This window comes from Babylonia areolata, chromosome 1, assembly GCF_041734735.1.
Source record: "Babylonia areolata isolate BAREFJ2019XMU chromosome 1, ASM4173473v1, whole genome shotgun sequence".
NCBI classification, from domain to species: Eukaryota; Metazoa; Mollusca; class Gastropoda; order Neogastropoda; family Buccinidae; genus Babylonia; species Babylonia areolata.
This window is the reverse complement of record NC_134876.1, coordinates 4,903,131-4,923,130: the sequence shown is the minus strand read 5'-3', so window position 1 is coordinate 4,923,130 and position 20,000 is coordinate 4,903,131. Positions and strand designations below refer to the sequence as shown.

General features: G+C 43.0%; 1 protein-coding gene across 3 annotated transcripts in view; it reads left to right on the top strand.

Moving 5' to 3' along the window:
• Positions 1–20,000, top strand: part of LOC143299094 (uncharacterized) — a 75,721-nt gene that overhangs the window by 12,847 nt on the left and 42,874 nt on the right. The gene's annotated exons all lie outside the window — the stretch shown is intronic.

The window sequence follows — 20,000 nt, the reverse complement described above, 5'->3', positions numbered from 1 at the left end:
TTGTCACTCGTTTTTCCCCCATGATGTTAATACGTGTATACATAAGCATTTTTCTTTTTAAACAAGTGTTTATCAGATCATTTACGTGTTGTTTTTATCATTTATGTTTTCTCCGATAACTGCTTCTACCACATACAGCCTTCATTTCGCACTCCCATTTATTTGTTTATTTTATTTTGTTTTGTTTTGTTTTTGTTTTTTGGGTGTTTTTTGTTTGTTTCTTAAAAAGGTAAATGATAACTCATTAAATGTTTATAAAAATCATACTCCTACACACAGCCTTGCCTAGCACTCTCATTTATGTATTTATTTATTTAAAACAACAACAACAAAAAAACAACAAAAAAACCCTTTCACCGCCAGTCAGTTTAGAGTGCAAATTAACCTTGTGCGGGAACAACAGAAAAGATGGTGTCTAAGAATAGCTGGGGATTCCCCTGTGATTTGTAGAAAGAAAAAAAAGTTCAATACTACTAGGGGAAGTCCTATATTGTACACAGTGAAGATAAACTAAAAAAAAGTGGAGTTAACAATCAAACAATCACAAATGAATCAGTGTGTGTGTGTGTGTGTGTGTGTGTGTGCGCGCGCGCGCGTCCAGGTGATCACAAATAAAGGAAAATGTAATACACCCCTTTCACCGCCTAACCACACCGCTCCAACTTCCCACAAACACACTCACCCACATCAGAAGGAGAATATCGCTCAAAGTGAAAAGACGTATGTATTACAATATTATCAGCAGATCCTTACCCAAGTCCTACCACTTCTTTTATCTTCCCCAAGCCCAGCACGGGAGTGATCATTGACATGTCAAGGACAGCAGGGCGTGTAGTGATGACGATGATGATATACATACTGTGCACTTTCTTCTTCTTCTTCTTTATCGTGAGTTTTAACGTGTGTAACCGATACATCTCAATCGTCAGCTCCTCAGCAAAGCCATAGACAAGTATCGATCAGCTATAATATAGCAAGTGATACACGGCACAACTGATACATTGTTGTTGTTGGTTTTTTTGTTTTTTTTTAATCTGCAATCGTGTGAGAAGAGGTTTTATTGGAAATGGGAAATCTCTGAAACAGGTTGAAAGTGAAGTAAGTTTGTTAAATATTGTTGCTGTTGTTGTTGCGGTTTGTTTGTTTCGTTTTGTTGTTGTTGTTGTTGTTGTTGTTGTTGGTGGTGGTGGTGGTGGTGGTGGTGGTGTGTGTATGTGTGTGTGTGTGTGTGCATGTGTGTGTGTGTGTGTGTGTGTGTGTGTCTGTCTGTCTGTCTGTTTCTCAGAGTGTGTGTATACAGTGTGTGTTCTCGGGTCTTCATTTCGTCGTTGCCTGGAAAATTCATTTTTTACTTCCGAAGTCCAAGTGTTGGGCTTCACTTTCACTTTCAATGAGGCGTCAAAGCGTCCCGACTGATCCTTAAATAGGCAAAACGTGTCTGATGAGGAGCAGATGCCTGACCCAAACATAAACCCAACGCGCTGGTCAGGCCTTAAGAGCGAGCCAACAACACTAAGTTTTATTTGGGCGGTCAGGTCTACACGACATTCTGCTTCGGACAGTTTGACACAAGTTTTACCATAATTGATCCGAAGATACAAAATTCATCCAGCCATCTGTCATGTAAAGCGCCCTGAGCTCTTAGAAAGGGCGCTGTATACATGTGCATTATTATTATTATTATGGTTCGTGTCCATTTACCCCGGTGATTAATTGATCAATCCATGTGTGAAGGTCGATCGTGATGTTTCATCAGTGGACTCCGGGTAAGCAAACCCAACAGGTCACCTCGTGTGTGTATTGTTATTAGAGTCGTGGGTTACGAATTGTTTGTTGACACGTTCAATGAGGGCCTCGTTCAGTTCCGGTTTGCTTACACTGTCCTAACCCCCCCCCAACCCCCCGCCCCATCCTCTGCCATGTCTGTCTCTCTCCAGCGCCCTGTCTCCTCCATGTCTGTCTCTCTCCAGCGCCCTGTCTCCTCCATGTCTGTCTCTCTCCAGCGCCCTGTCTCCTCCATGTCTGTCTCTCTCCAGCGCCCTGTCTCCTCCATGTCTGTCTCTCTCCAGCGCCCTGTCTCCTCCATGTCTGTCTCTTTTTTTTCTTTTTTCTTTTTTTTTCCTTTTCTTTTCCCCTTTCTCACAAACGAATATTGCGCGTCAGTATGTGTATGTGTCGTGTGCGTGTGTCATGTGTGAAAACGCGGAATCTTCTTATCTGTTTCGCGTTAAATAACGGATTAATCACTGAGTAAAAACAACAACAACAACAACAAAAAAAACAACAACAAAAAACCAGCAACAACAAACAAAACAACCTCTTAAACAAGATGCAACACTTGCTCAGTCTCTATGTTTCTCTTTCCCTCCTTTCAGAAATTCAAAGACTTTTTTTTTGCCAGCTTCAAACAATCAAAACAGAAATTTCAAATGCTCCTCAGACTATGAACGTTTTGTTGTTAATGCAATGTATATATTATATGTAGATTTTTTGCAAACACACGGTAACAAGAGAATGCACAAAACCTGTGCCAAATATTCCACAAGCCATCCATGACTCATCCTCAAATGTACAGTGCATATGTGTGTATTACGGTTGCTGTTGTTGTTTGGGGAAAAATACACCGTGACAATTCAACGTGTAGGGGCCACAGAAATAATATAAACTGTGATACCCTGTCATCAACCGTACAGCTGTGTTGATTTACTGCAGTAGTTGGTGACAGCGTGCTACGCACCAACATCGCTCTGTCTCTCTGTCTTTGTCTCTCTCTTGTCTGTCTCTCCCCCTCTCTTTTTCTGTCTCTCTTCCCCTCTCTCTGTCTGTCTTTTCCCCTCTGTCTCCCCTCTGTGTGTCTGTCTGTGTGTGTGTCCTCCCCCTCTCTGTCTCCTGTTTCCCCTGTCTGTGAGTCTGTTCCTCCCCCCCCCCCTCTCTCTCTGTCTGTCTCCCCTCTCTCTCTCTGTCTGTCTCCCCTCTAGGTCTTTATGTCTGTCTCCCTCTCTCTCCCCCTCTTTCTCTCTCTCTCTGTCTCCACCCCTCTCTCTCTGTGCCTATGTCCCATCTCTGTCCTCTCTCTCTCTCTGTATATATATATATATTTCTCCCCCTCTTTTTCTCTCTATCTTTCTGTCTGTCTGTCTCCCCACCCCCCTCATCTGTCTGCCCTCCCTCTCTCTCTGTCTGTCTCCCCCCTCTCTCTGTCTGTCACTCCCCCCCCCCTCTCTCTCTCTCTCTCTCTTTCATCGATTTTCCACGTGAGCTTGTTCCGTGTGTTCCCAGCTGGCGATAGTGTTTGGTGTTCGCATGAAAAACGAAACCAATGACACAGCTTACTTCGGAGAAGAGAGAGGCAGAGAGAGTGGGAGGGAGGGAGAGAGACAGGCAGACAGACAGACAGTGATAACGATAGAGAGAGAGAGAGAGAGAGTGAATAATTAAGAGAGAGGTGGAGAATGATTAAAAATGAATAAATAAATATATACAGAGAGAGAGAGTTGACTTTTTTTGTTGGTTTTGTTGTTGTTGTTTTGCCAGTAATGTGCGTTTTCACCGTTTGTTATAATTAAGCCTCATTTCTTTGTTTTAATGCGTGTTTGGATGACAAGCTCATTGAAAAAAGATTGTTAAACCATTTATACTGAGTCCTCCTGACACTGGGCTCATATGATGTTCAAAGACTTTTTTATGAAAAAAAGAAAGGAAGAAAAAGAAGGGAAAAGGTCACGGAAATGTCAAAAGTTCATGTACAGGCATTGTTTAATCAAACCGTTTTTTTTTTCTTTTAATTTCTGCAATGCACAATCAAGAAAATGGCCACGGGTTTAGGGTGTTGGTGGTGGTGAGGGGACACGAACGTGCGCATGCGCGCACAAACGTACATGCACGTGAATATACCCACACGCGCGCGCGCGCACGCACAAAATCATGCATACACGCACGCACGAACTCGCGCACGCGCATACACACACACACGCACACACGGCCCCCAACCACCCACCCACACACACGCACGCACGCACGCACGCACGCACGCACGCACGCACACACACACACACACACACACACCACACCACCACCACACCATACGCCACCGAAAAAAATGTGCTGCTTAATCTGTTGACCTATATATCTCTTGAATCCTCATCAACAGTCATTCAAGTGTGATCCTCCACCTTTCAATGGGATCTAGTTCTCAGCTGGAGACCTCTCCACAGCCTCTATTTTCTGTCCTTTGTAGTGATATAAATTATATCTGTCGTGCGTTCCTTGAGTAGGTAGGCTATCTTGTCTGTGGACACGTTGTTACCCAACCTTCTGGTCCGCGCTTGGGGCAATGTTTGTATACATACACGCTTTGGGGGTGTGGGGTGGGGAATTGAAGGGCGTGTGTGGATACATAATGTGTGAGTGTATGTGACAGTGTGTGGGTGGGTGGGGGGTAGGGGGGGACGTGTTTATGTGTGCGGGTGTTCACGTGCGTGCATTGGCTACATGTGGGGCAGGGGGTGGGGTTGGGGGTGGGGTGATGGTGAGAGTAACATCAAACGCTCCACTTAAAAGAAGTAGCTCGAGGGGAGGAAGTGAATGATATACGATTATATATATATATATATATATATATATATATATATATATATATTACACATAACGTGCGTGTACTTGCATACACGTGCACACCCACACACACACACACACACATTACGTTTTTCATGGCATACATCTACACATCGCACGCACAAAGCGAAAGAGAGAGAGAGAGGGAGAGATTTTAGATGAGTTGGTTTATCTAAACGTTTGAGTCTGAGCATCATCGCGTGAAGATATTGTTGGCACCTTGAAGAATCTATACCAGCCCATGTTGCAATGAAATGAAACTTCCCTTACAAAAGCGTTGTCGTTGAAAATCCTTGTTAAAAACCCTACCAGTGATTAAACTGCAACTCCCAAGTTCACATACGTTTTACCCCCGCCATGTAGGCAGCTATACTCCGTTTTTGGGGGTGCGCATGCTGGATATGTTCTTGTTTTCATAACCCGCCGAACACTGACATGGATTACAAGATCTTTAACGTGCGTATTTGATCTTCTGCTTGCGTATACACACGAAGGGGGTTCAGGTCTGCGCATATGTTAGCCTAAGAGATCGGGAAAATCTGCACCCTTTACCCACCAGGCGCCGTTACCGAGATTCGAACTCGGGACCCTCGGACTGACAGCCCAACGCTTTAACCACTCGGCTATTGCGTCCGTCGGTCTTTCAAAACCTTTCAGCATGTTTTTTTTGTTGTTTTTTAATAAGAAAGTATTGTCGCCAGGAGTGGTCTTTCAAAACATTTCATGAGGCTGAAGAGCTCAGAGTTAATATTTGCGCTCTATCTATCTGTCTGTATAGATCCATCTGTCTGTCTATCTATCTCTGTCTCTGTCTGTCTGTCTGTCTGTCTGTCTGTCTCTCTCTCTCTCTCTCTCTCTCTCTCTGTGTGTGTGTGTGTGTGTGTGTGTGTGTGTGTGTGTGTGTGTGTGAAGATTTAGAATTTGCTTTTTACAGTACGTGTGCTCTGAGCTATTCGATTTCATGCGTGACTGATTATATGATTCTTGCGTTACGATATGTTGAATAATTCTCTACCGCTGAAGAATATTTTGATAAAATGTTGTGTACAGTATAAAAAAAAGAAAAGAAAAAAGAATGATAATTGATTTAAAAAAACAAAAACTTTTAATACTGTCGGAACATTTGGCAGCATTTTCACGAGCAGCTCATTGTGTGTGTGTGTGTGTGTGTGTGTGTGTGTGTGTGTGTGTGTGTGTGTGTGTGTGTGTGTGTAGACCTGCATAAGCGGATCTAGTTTGGGGAACCGTTTGCGTGGAGGGAAAGAAGATGACGATGTAGATCAATATGGATGATGTGCAAACCTGCCTGAGGTCGTCGGGGTGCTGAATGATGAGATCTTTGCGTGTTGCCGCTGCTGGGGACTTTCTAGAATTACCATACTCTGTGGTCACGGTGACATTTGATGCGCAGTGAGGAGTTTATAAACGATGTAATGTGGTTAACCCTTTCACCGCCAAGGTCGCAGTTATGCACAGGCGTGGTGGTAGAGGACCCATGTTACTGAAAGGTGACCATTCATTGGTCTGTTATCCATGAACCTACTGCTCTTAATGTTTGGTGGTAGGATAGGCCATTTTTTTCTATACATCGCAGGGGGAATCCCCAGCTATTCTTAGCCACTGTCTTTACCACAAGGAAATTTTGTACTCTAAATTGACAGGCGGTGAAAGGGTTAAAACGTTTCTTGTGATCGGATACTGGCTGTCATGTTCTGTTGTGTTCTGTCCCTGTGTCCATCAGTCTCTGTCTGTCTGTCTCTCTGTCGGCAGCTGTCTGTGCTTCATGTGCGCACATTTACACATTGCCACAAGTAGACATTGTTCGTCTTTTTTGTTTATTTCTTTGCTTATTCATGTATTCATTGTTTTTGCTTTATTATCATTTGATTCTTACACAAACATTCGTACATACGCGCGCGTGCGCACATGCGAACGCACGCGCACTCTCCCACACCTTATATGTAAATTGTATATTGTATCCCACAGACGGGGCATGTTTTACGGTCGGGGTCAGTGTCTGCCTTTTGAAGTCAGTCCCTGAGGTGTCATGGGTCAGTGAATTTCACGGGCCACTGGTCTCTCTCTGACTGTTGACGATACTTACTTAAATGTGTTTGTATCGCTCTGAAATTTGATAGTCTTGTTCCCACCACAGTACAACCACCACCTCTACCGTCCCCTTCCCCCGGAAGACCACTCCAGATGTGTGTCAATGTAACTTAGACTTTGTGAGTGGTGGATGACTTACGTTCACAGTTTTGTAATTTGTTCAACATGTCGTGGAGTACTGATGACCGAGTATTACACTGTGTTGTGATTGTGAATTTCAAGGAGTTTTGGTAGACCAGTCAATATGTCGTGGAGTATGCGTGTCAATGTAAAGGCTGTGTGAGTGGTGGATAATTTACGTTCACAGTTATGGAGTTTGTTCAGTATATGTCGTGGAGTGCTGATGACCGAGTATTAAACTGTGTTATGAATACATGTGGATTTCAAGGAGTCTCGGTAGACCATACTCATCACAGACAGTGGCGGTGATTTTTACTGAGGACCGTCCCTGGCCGGAAGAACAGATCGGAGTAATCGTTACCTACCTGCCACTGTCTCAGTGTCTGTCTCTGTCTCTGTTTGTCTCTGTCGCTGTCTCTGACTCTCTCTCTCTTTCCTCCTTCCCCTTCCCCCTCCTCTCTCTGTCTCCACCCCCCGTCTTTTCCTCACTTATTCCTTGTTCACCCCTTTCTCTTGCATGAATGCTGAGTCACATAGTAAATATGTGTGTGTGTGTGTGTGTGTGTGTGTGTGTGTGTGTGTGTGTGTGTGTGTGTTGTTGTTGTTGTTGTTGTTGTTGTTGTTGTTCTGCTTAAATAATTATGTCAGTCTTTCTGCTTTTGATTTTTTTTTTCCATGAAGGTCTTGTTTCCAACAACACACCTTAACTTTGTTTTCATTTCTTTTCCAGACTCCAATCCTGGTAAGCTGCACGTGTTCATCGACTTTCAAAAATGTATCTCGAGCTTTTAATGCATAGATGGAATGAAATTGCCAGTTTAATGTCATGTATTGCATTAACACACATTCCCCACCGTTGACTAACAGGCGCATTAGAGATTTCGTTAGAGCACACCAAAGACCCTGTATATTTACACACACACACACACACACACACACACACACACACACACACACACACAAATTATATATATATGTATATATATATATGCCTAATATAATGAACAATGTGCATGTGGGGTCTTTGATCACCATAAATGACTTATTCATGATATTCTTCTGCTTGAATAGCAAACTAACAAATTCAGTGTATTTATGTCTTCTTATCAATGCTCACCACCCCCACCCACCCCCTCGCTTCCTCTTCAAGCAGGATGTATCCTTCCGGTGTATATAATGATATGAATATATATATATATATATATATATATATATATATATATATATATGGCGCAGTAGAAAGTAAACAGCTATCTGTTTCTCCCGGTGGTTGTATTTGTGATCTTTTACAAAGTAGAGCTTTTTTATTAGCAGGTGTCTGGGTCAGATGAAATTTATATCTTGTACTACCGATTTCTGTCAGGTTGTCTGCCTGTCTCTCTCTCTGTGTCTCTGTTCGTCTGTCTTTATATCTGTAATCATATCTGTTTGACTCTTTCTCTCTTTCTCTCTTTGTGTCTGTGTGTTTTGTTCTGTTTGTTTTAAAAAACAACAACAAAAACATACATACATGTAACATACACGTGTATAATTGATATGTTTTACAACGCTGCAGGCTACTAATGTTATCTGAGTGCTCGAATGTATAATTAAAAAAACAAGAACAAAAAAACACAATATTCAGACCAGGTCCTGTTGTCCTCACTAGCCTGTATTCTCCACTGCATGAGAGCTGTGCTCAATGTCCACCCTTGTTCTGTTTAGTTAAACTGGTAACAGTAGCTCAGTGTTAAGCCAGTCGGTGTCCGTACTGAATGTTGAACGATGAATTAATCAAGTGCGCGACAGGCACTCCATTGTCAGACATCTGTCTGCACATTTGTTGCGTTTATGTTGACGGGCGCCATAGCCGAATGGTTAAAGCGTTGGACTTTCGATCTGAGGGTCCCGGGTTCGAATCACGGTGACGGCGCCTGGTGGGTAAAGGGTGGAGATTTTTACGATCTCCCAGGTCAACATATGTGCAGGCCTGCCAGTGCCTGAACCCCCTTCGTGTGTATACGCAAGCATAAGATCAAATACGCACGTTAAAGATCCTGTAATCCATGTCAGCGTTCGGTGGGTTATGGAAACAAGAACATACCCAGCACGCACACCCCCGAAAGCGGAGTATGGCTGCCTACATGGCGGGGTAAAAACGGTCATACACGTAAAAAGCCCACTCGCGTATATACGAGTGAACGTGGGAGTTGAAGCCCACGAGCGCAGAAGAAGAAGAAGAAGTTGCGTTTATGTTACATCGGCTCGTGCAAAAGGTTCCATGCAAACATCCAGTTGCAACAGTCGTTAGGTATAATTGAGCTCATTTCGTAGAATTGGGTATTATGGATGAAATACAGATTATGCCATTGAATGAATCTAAATCATGTCTGAAACTGATATTACAATAATGGTGATGTATATATGTCTGTCTGTCTGTCTGTTTGTCTGTCTGCACACACACACACACACACACACACACACACAGACACACGCACACACACACACAGAGTTTTTTTTACCGATAGTATCAGTTTTGAAAATCATACAGTGTATCGCTAAATGCTGGCAGTGAAAGTTTGCAGAAGGAGGTGCAGAATTGTATTATGGTGGCTGAGTTGTACGGACATTTATCGCTGATCCAAATCTGCGATCAGTGCCACGTTCCATTAATACATAGATAATTTGAAATTCAAAAAGTGTACCCTTGTGTTTGCTAATATACGATGCCTGTAGCTGAAAATGTAAACATCTATCGAGACCGCAGTGTTTGCTGATATCGATAGAATTTCTTTGAAGGTCCTGTTGCTCGCGGTTGAAACATCGTATATAGTTTATATATACACCGACGTTGCGCAGAATTGTATTGTTGCTCCGTGCCGTTGGAACTGGAATGCCGGGAGTTAGGCGCGAGGGCAGCTGAACAGCAAGATATATATATATATATATGTGTGTGTGTGTGTGTGTGTGTGTGTGTGTGTTCGTCTGTTCGGATCGACCACATAGCCTGGGGGATTATCTTATCTGCTCGGTACTGTCCTCCTACAAGTAGCGTGTGTGGAGCTGTAGGGTTTTGTCGGCGGACAATAGAAAGGGCTTAAGTCTACTACGATCGTTACTGTACTTGTGGAGGGCGCGCGGCTATCGTTAAGGTTGTAGGTTGTAGCTAGGGGCTTTAGAACGTAACCTTAGCTGTCGGAAAGATTGTTGCCCCACTTTTTTTTTTTCTTTTCTTTTTAGCCCTCTTACCCCCCCCCCCCGACTCCCGTCACCCCATGCGCCCTCCCCCACACCCCCAACTCCGCCCCACACCCACTCTCTGGTGTTGGGTTTCCAGTGGAAAGAACGATAGTATGTGGGTTAACACTTTCCACTCCAACACCGTGACTGACATGATTATTATGAATGACCTTATGTGAAGGAGTTTAATAATACCCCGTGACTTTGGACGGTGAACAGACTGGAAGAGCAAGGGGTTTGACAGTAGTCTGAAGTGTTTATGATTCCACCTGTGGAAGACAGAAGGTCTCGCTCAGAATTTATCCACATATTTTAAGAGTTGACAGTTTTGATTTGTGCATGTAAGTGAAAAAAAAATGCCCGTGTTAATTTTGAAAGTTTTTTTCATCAGCCTTTTGGTCACATCTCTAGAAGGGGCGAGGTAGAGAGAGAGAGAGAGAGAGAGAGAGAGAATAAGGCCGAAACCCAAGACAGCAAGGTTTATAAAGAGTTAAGTTTTATTTTGATTTGGCGCACTTTTGTGTGTGAGTGTGTGTGTGTGTGTGAGGGGGTGGGGGGGGGGGAGGGTATGTATATCCTGCCGCATGAAACATTGATGATAGAATCGCTGGCTGAGTACAAATTCCAGTCACCATTGGATGAGCGAAAATATCAAATGTAAAACACTGAGAGCTCCCTCTGTCAATGCACATGTTCAGTACGAAGACGGCTTTCAGTGACCGTCATAGAAAGTGGTATGTACAAGGGTAAAAGGCGGGGTGCGCTTCCTCGGTTATTACAAAGGCTTAGGTGACAGCAACAATACCTTGGGACGAGAGAGAAAGTCTTTTGATCCGTTTCTTACTTTGGGGGGTCATTCAGACGCGAAGTCTCAAAAGCCTCTTTCATAGTAGAACTAATAGCACTAGTCAGGACTGAGAAGCTTGATGATAGATATATATATATCTAGAGCTATTACTGATAACGTCGTCACCATTTATTTTTCAGTGGATGCCTACACACGGAGGTATGCCTGGGTCGAAGGCTTAAGTTAAAGGGGCAAGCTAGAATGAAGAAACGATGAACGAAGAAGAAAACGCCCCTGGTCCGTATGGAAAGAGCACTGTCAAAGAATCAGATGACTTCAGCATTTCATAACTTTCCTTGCTTAGGCATTAAAAATAAGCTTCAAAGAATCAGATGACTTCAGCATTTCATAACTTTCCTTGCTTAGGCATTAAAAATAAGCTTCAAAGAATCAGATGACTTCAGCATTTCATAACTTTCCTTGCTTAGGCATTAAAAATAAGCTTCAAAGAATCAGATGACTTCAACATTTCACAAATTTCCTTGCTTAGGCATTAAAAATAAGCTTCAAAGAATCAGATGACTTCAGCATTTCATTTTTTCTTGCTTAGGCATTAAAAATAAGCTTCAAAGAATCAGATGACTTCAGCATTTCATAACTTTCCTTGCTTAGGCATTAAAAATAAGCTTCAAAGAATCAGATGACTTCAGCATTTCATAACTTTCCTTGCTTAGGCATTAAAAATAAGCTTCAAAGAATCAGATGACTTCAACATTTCATAACTTTCCTTGCTTAGGCATTAAAAATAAACTTCAAAGAATCAAATGACTTCAGCATTTCATAACTTTCCTTGCTTAGGCATTAAAAATAAGCTTCAAAGAATCAGATGACTTCAGCATTTCATAACTTTCCTTGCTTAGGCATTAAAAATAAGCTAAGGAAGCACAGGGACAAAAAAAAGGAAAAAAAATAGAGAGAGAGACAGACAGACAGAGAGGGGATAGGGTGTAGAGGGAGGACAATAATTTCATAACTCGTACCCACCAGTTAAACTCGCCAGACAGATGTCTTCAGTCACGAACAGGGACGATGAAATTTGTACAATTGCAGATGGCATTACACAGGTAGATGTATGCTATAAAAACGTAATGTGTGTGTATGTGTTTCTCTCTCTCTCTCTTTGTTTCTCTCTCCCTCCCTCTCTCTCTCTCTCTCTCTCTCTCTCTCTATCTGATAACTTTTTTCGAGTGTGTATTTCATGTTTTGAGTGTGCACTTTTTATATTTGATTTGCTTGTAATCCCTTTAGGTCTTATTACACCCAATATGTAAAATAAATATAAGTCAAAACCAATTTAAGACAGTCATAAAAAAGTAACTCTGCAGAAGCAGTTCAGTTCAGTTCAGTTACTCAAGGAGGCGTCACAGCGTTCGGACAAATCCATATACGCTACATCACATCTGCTGTGCAGATGTCTGACCAGCAGTGTAACCCAACGCGCTTTGTCAGGCCTCAGTATGAGTTCATTTCGGATTAGCTTTGAAACGAACTGAAAGTGAGAGGATACCTCTCACACACACACAAAAAAAGTAACTCAAACATTATTTACACGACAGGAATTCCATGCGCTCGTATTGTTACGCGTAGGTTTCTGAAAAGGAAACCCGGATGGAAAACCCCGAGCAATAAAACGACAGCATTTCTACACGGCCTTAATTTGGGAACACTTCCATTCTTGTGTAGATCTGTCTATCTCGAGTGGAACCGAAGAAAGAAATCTGATCCATATACGCTTCACTGATTTTCAAACTCTGCACGGTTTGAGTTTTCTGCACGATCAAGCTGGAGATATGACAACCCCCTCCCCCTCCCTGCACACTTCTCCCCTATCTTCTTCACCCCACCCTCCGTCGACGGACACTGAGAAACAGACACAGACACACCCACATGGACACGTAAACACCGACACCGACACACACCGACACACACACACACACACACACACACACACACACACACACACACACACACACACACACACACACACACACACACACACAGAGTCTACTAATTTGGTATAAAACTTTGCGGGAACACATTACCCGCGAAGAAACTAGGGAATGCTTTAGAACTCACAGTGACTGCACACACACACACACACACACACACACACACACACACACACACACACACACACACACACACAGAGAAAGAGAGAGAGAGGGAGAGAGAGAGAGTCTACTAATTTGGTATAAAACTTTGCGGGAACACATTACTCGCGAAGAAACTAGGGAATGCTTTAGAAATCACAGTGACTGCACACACACACACACACACACACACACACACACACACACACACACACACACACACAGAGCAGTGTTAGATAACAGCAAAACAATTGATGTCTGTGAAACTGTGAATGGCCGGCCCCCGGGGGGTCTAAGATTCACTTTGATGTCATTCGACAATAAATTGTTGAAACATGAAACAATAGTTCAGGTTACTCCGCCCCTAGCCGTGGCGATCTTTCTTTTAACCTCGGGCCATCAATCTACAAGTACACTGATATATGTGTCGTTTCATCTCACAAGACGACAAGGTCTTTATAATCTTTATTTGTTTGATGAATTTATTAAAAACAAAATAAAAAAAAAAAAAAACTAATAATTTTTTTAAAAATCAGATGGTAATAGAGTTACCAAGCTATTGTTTAATTTTTCCCAGTTTTGTTTATATGGCCCATTCTGATTCATATTTGAAAGAAAGGGGATGGTGAGAGGTGAAGTAAAAATAACAATAAAGAAGAAAAGAATGTTCACTAAAAGAGCAAATACACTATATCGTGGTGTGTGTGTGTGTGTGTGTGTGTGTGTGTGTGTGTGTGTGTGTGTGTGTGTTGTATCACGCGTGCGTGACTGGTGTGTGAGTGAGCAGAGAAGCAGTGGCAGTAGATAGCAACCCAGGTAAATGTTTAATGCCATGCAGCCAAAGAATTGCGTCTGCAGAATGTCAGTCCTGCTGACCCGTACCACTTTGAACGACACCACTGGAAAAGACTGGTTTCTTTTGGGGATATATTGGAAGCATAATCATTTGAAAAATAACATTGTCCTCAAAGCCATGATAAGTCAGTGACATTCGTAGCCTGCTGGTTAAATGCCTCTGTCTCTTAATGTCTCTCTGTCTCTCACGGTCTGTCTGTCACTGTCTCTGAAACAGTATCTGTCTGACTGTCTGTCTATATTCATATATATCTCTCCTTGCCTCGTTCTCTCTCAACCCCCTCCCCCCTCCTCCTCCCGCCAATTATCTCTTTTATTTGTCACTGTTTCGGTCTTCGGCTCCCGAAAGGCTCGTGTCCGCTTTTTTCAGGAGTGTAGGGTAACAGACCTACACCTGACCCTTGTGGGGGATTGTGACCAGCCGTTTCTGACGACTCGATGCCTGGGTATACTTGTGTGGGCTACGTTTGTAGGTTGAGGATTGGACCGGGGTGTCCGCGAGACTGCAGATTGGGGAGTGTGTGTGTGTGTGTGTGTGTGTGTTTGTCTGTGTGTGTTTGTCTGTGTCTGTGTGTCTGTCGTCTGGTTGTATTTGTGTGTATGTACATACATAGTTTGGGAGATAGTTTGGGAGTAGGGCGGTGTCTGGGTGTCTGTGAGACAGCAAATTGTTGAATGTTCCATGTGTGTGTGTGAGTGTGTGTGTGTGTGTGTGTGTGTGTGTGTGAGGGCGCGCGCGCGTTTGTGTGTGTGCATTTTTCTGTTTCTGTGTATGAATTTGCACGGTTTGTGTGATGATGCGTGGGTGTGCATAAGTTCGCTGAATGTAGCCCATTTTTATTCTCATCTTATTTCAGTCATTTACCTAGTACGTGTCTTTCGGTGTTATATATATATATATATATATATATAAATTGTGCATTGTGTTGTATTATTTGATAGTGTATCATATTTCGCATTGCATTGTATCGTATTGCATTGTAGTATCATGCACTAAATCAGTTTCACACTGTGTTATGTTACATTGCAAATTGCTTTATCATGCACTATATAGTGTTGATCGTGTTACACATCGTATTGTTCATTATCGTATTGTTTTGCATTATCATGCACTTTTGTCACATATTGGTGGCTCATGCACTTCGTATCGCAATGCATTACATTTTTGCGTTGAATGTATTGGATGACGTTCTCTCGTCACGGCAGCTATTTGTCTACCTACTTACTTACATACCTCTTTATCTCTCTAAAACCTACCAACCTACTTATCTGTGATCCGCCTGCCTGCCTGTATCTGTCTGTGTATCTGTCTGTCGTCCGTCCGTCAGCACGCCCCAGTCCCAGCCCCTGTCAAAGCTCACAAGAAGAAACCCTTTGTCTGTGACTGTGACAATGCAAGGAGAGTGTGTGCCCTCACCTCCACACACACGACCGTAAAAAAGCCACCACCACCCTGTGTGGAATGCGACACGAATAATACCCAAACATGTCCCTTCCGCCGCGATGGGTTGTCTTCTTACTTAGCGAGAGCTCTGCTGTTGCAATGTTTTGACTGGGAGGATGAATACTTGGACTTTGGGAGATTTTTTTTTTTGCCCCCCCCCCCCGTTTTAGTGTGCGGGGTGGCGTTTTGGAAATAGTAAGGAGATGAAGGAAGCATCATCTTCTGTCGGCAGGTGTGAAAGTCAGTGCTCCCCCATTCCTTACCCCCTCTCCCCTTCTCCTCTTCCCTTCACTCACCTCACTGTCTGCGCCCCCCCCCCTCCTCCCCACAGCCCCAACCCTCGCCCCCCTCCCCCTTCCTCTCACCACCCCCTCACCCTCAGTATCTTTCTCTCCACCTCCTCACCCCCTCATCCTCAGTATCTTTCTCTCCACCCCCACACCCTCAGTATCTTTCTCTCCACCCCCACACCCTCAGTATCTTTCTCTCCACCCCCTCACCCTCAGTATCTTTCTCTCCACCCCCACACCCTCAGTATCTTTCTCTCCACCCCCTCACCCCCTCACCCTCAGTATCTTTCTCTCCACCCCCACACCCTCAGTATCTTTCTCTCCACCTCCTCACCCCCTCACCCTCAGTATCTTTCTCTCCACCCCCACACCCTCAGTATCTTTCTCTCCACCCCCTCACCCCCACACCCTCAGTATCTTTCTCTCCACTCCCAAGACAGACAGAGTGACCCAACTACGACCCCAAGTGGCTGAAGATCGCTACGCCTCATGATTTTAATGCTTATGAATCATGCGTGCTCAGAAGCACGGTGCAGCCGGAATTCATCGCACATACATGGTGTAACCTGTTGTTGTTTTAAGTGCATGAGTGCACATATTGTTTGAAAATATATACATGTCTTGTCTTGGGTTCATATTAACATTGTTCTTTTTATGAGTTGCATGTTTGGTGCTTCTTATGTCTTTCCAGTGTGTGTGTGTGTGTGTGTGTGTGTGTGTGTGTGTGTGTGTGTGCGAGCGTGAGTGTGTATGAGCGCGCGATCGCGTGTGTGTATGCACGTGCGTACTCACGTGTGTGTATTTAATGTTAACATGCATAGTACATGTACATGTATACGTATACATTGCATGTTTGTGCCACACGTGTATGAATACAACCTGTGTGTGTTTACGCATGTAAGCATGTGTGTATTTATCTGTATATACACGTATACAAAATGTGATTTATATGAAAAGATTTATGTATTTTTCTATGTATGTATGCATGCGTGTACGTGGGATTATTTTTTATTTTTTTATTTTTTTTAGGTATGTATGCGAGACTTCGACCTAACCACAGTAATTTCAACATTCTTTCTTCAGAAGCACGACATCTTAATAGCACGTTTACCACCCCAGTTTTCCAACAGTAGAAAACAGCGGAACAGTGCTTTTCAACCGACAAGGTCTTGACAGTCGAACACAAGTACAGACGGACTGTTCTAGTAGGGCGTGGACGAGGGAAATCACGCTAGGCGTGTAATTTGGCTCAAACACAGAATCGCAAAGGCTGTCCGGACTGCGAGATTATAGTGGTCGTGACCGCTTTGGACTGGTTCGCCCTTGACTATTCTGCACTGTTACTTTACATTTTTGTGTTGTTGTTTTTTTTGTTGTTGTTTTTTTAGTTTGTATTGATTAGAGAGAGAGAGAGAGAGAGAGAGAGGGGGGGGGAGATAATTCAATCTTGAACAGTTTGAAATATGCAAATGCACATGTACGCACACACATCATTCTGTTTCTTTTTTTTCCCCAGTCTTTGTCTGTCTCCCTTTCTCACCGAACCCCGCCCTCAAAACCATGCACACACACACACACACAAATGCATACGCGCTCTCCCGCACACCAGTTTTGTACTTTGAACACACACGCGCATGTACATAACACTGTACCACACACGCACGCATGCACACTGATGAATATGTGCAGTCATACGTGATTGGCACATACGATTATGTGCAACCGAGCACACACACACACACACACACACTCTCTCTCTCTCTCTCTCTCACACACACACACACACTCTCTCTCTCGTTTTCTCTCTCTCCCCTCTCTCTCTCTCTCACACACACACAGAGCAGCAGCCGTTGGCAGGATTTCAACCCTGACCTATCAGTTGTCTCTTGTGCCGCTGGCGACAAACATGACTGACAGTTTGCCGAGAACTGAACACTGTCAACCCGAACTGTTTACTCAGCGTTCTGTCCTCGTGCCAGCTGCGGCTGTGTTCATTGGCTGGAAGCACGCTGCATTCTCTCTGTCAGGTCATGCGACTGGTGTTCTCCTTTAGGTCACACCATGAAGAGTGCATGTTTGTGGTTTGTGTGTAAGGTGTTAGCTTAGAGTAATGGTGTTTCAAGTTTGCATTGGGTAGGCATGACCAGCGCATTAAAATGTCCTCGTGTATGTTTGTGGTTTGTGTGTAAAGTGTTAACTTAGAGTAATGGTGTTCAAGTTTGCATGGGTAGGTTTGACCAGCGCATTATAATGTCCTAGTGTATGTTTGTGGTTTGTGTGTAACTGTAAGGCGTTAACTTAGAGTAATGGCGTTCAAGTTTGCATGGGTTGGCTTGACCAGTGTATTATAATGTCCTAGTGTGTGTTTGTGGTTTGTGTGTAAGGTGTTAACGTAGAGTAATGGTGTTCAAGTTTGCAAGGGTATAGGCTTGACCAGTGAATTATAATGTCCTAGTGTAAGTTTGTGGTTTGTGTGTTAGCTGTTAACTTAGAGTAATGGTGTTCAAGTTTGCATGGGTAGGTTGACCAGCGCATTATAATGTCCTAGTGTATGTTTGTGGTTTGTGTGTAAAGTGTTAACTTAGAGTAATGGTGTTCAAGTTTGCATGGGTAGGCTTGACCAGCGCATTATAATGTCCTAGTGTATGTTTGTGGTTTGTGTGTAAAGTGTTAACTTGGAGTAATGGTGCTCAAGTTTGCATGGGTAGGCTTGACTAGCGCGCTATAATGTCCTAGTGTATGTTTGTGGTTTGTGTGTAAAGTGTTAACTTGGAGTAATGGTGTTCAAGTTTGCATGGGTATAGGCTTGACCAGCGCATTATAATGTCCTAGTGTATGTTTGTGGTTTGTGTGTACGGTGTTAGAGTAATGATGTTCAAGTTTGCATGGGTAGGATTGACCAGCACATTATAATGTCCTGTTTTAGCGTCCTTAATTATTACACCTTTTGGTTACATTTTCATTGTTTGTTGGACCAAAAACGGAAAAAGCAAGATGGTAGCACGTTAGTTTAGCGACTGAATCCACGTTAAAACTGTGTAGAGTAGAGCACAAAAGAAGAGTCGAAATGCACTGAAAATGGGTTACAACATCTACAAATGGTAATATCGTTTCACAGATGCACAAAAATTGCCGGTAAAATAGGTTCCTGAATTTAGGATGCTGAAATAGGACTTTTACCGCATTGGTTTATGCGTAGGTCAGACATCAGTCAGCTCCTTTGTTGTTGTTTGTTGTTGTTGTTGTTGTTGTTTTTTTTTGCAAAGCTGATGTGGTGCAGGGTATATGGATCATTCTGCATGTTTTGACATCTTTGTGAAACTGAAACTGATTAAAAGTTTCCTGCTCGTAAACATTAACTGTGCCAAATGTTTTGCTCAAATGGTTGGTACTTTTAGCATCTGCTCAGCTGACAATGGGAAATAGCAGTGTAAGAACGTTTGTTTTATTAACTGTCAGAAATGCCTCTATGATGTCGCCCGTCAATTAATTTCTCCTACCGGACGAAAGTTTTAGTTTACAATAACAGGTCCAATTAGCCAAATACCTATTTGATGATCCGTTGTAATGACTGAGCGTGTAATACTAATAGTTCATGATAAACTTAATAGACAGTCATACATCGATGGCAAAAGTGTGAGATATTATTTTAGAATCTGTGACTAAAATCCAAGAGACACGGTATACAAGTCCATCGAGTGCAGAAACACTATCTTACAACAGAAGAAAAAGGTTTAAGTTTCCATAGCCTTTTACGGCAATTGGGGCAGTGAATTCTTATCCACTGTGTCTAGGGCATAACATAGGAAGGCGGGGCCCAATTCTCTCCTTCCGCAGACAAACTGTAAGTATGAAGCGTGTGAACGCTGTGCTCAAACCCCTGCAGATTGTACCACGGTATTTCTTCCCATGAGGTTTTTTTTTTTCTCCAAGGACAGTTCTGATCGTGAAAGAGAACAGACAGCTTTTCAGCTTGATAGGAAATCAGTGAACCGATGCCAACAGGAACTGATCTAGATCAAAGCCGACAGTTGAACTGATTGATGCATAGTCAGGTTTGATTTTTTATTTTTTTTTTACTGATTGCGGTCTCCGCAGGAGTATATCTACAGGTCAATGTATTAGAAATATCAGTATAATTATTTACATACATGTATACATGTACACAATATAAACACACACACACACACACACACACACACACACACACACACACACACACACACACACACGTCTCTGCAGTTTGTGTAAATACATAGAGAAACAGACATGTGTGTGTGTGTGTGTGTGTGTGTGTGTGTGCGCGTGCCCGCGAAATACGTAAACTAATTCAGCCTGATTCTAAAAAAATATCAACAGTAACACCCCACCCCACGTGAGAGCTTCCCACTGTGTCCCTTCTATTCATTATA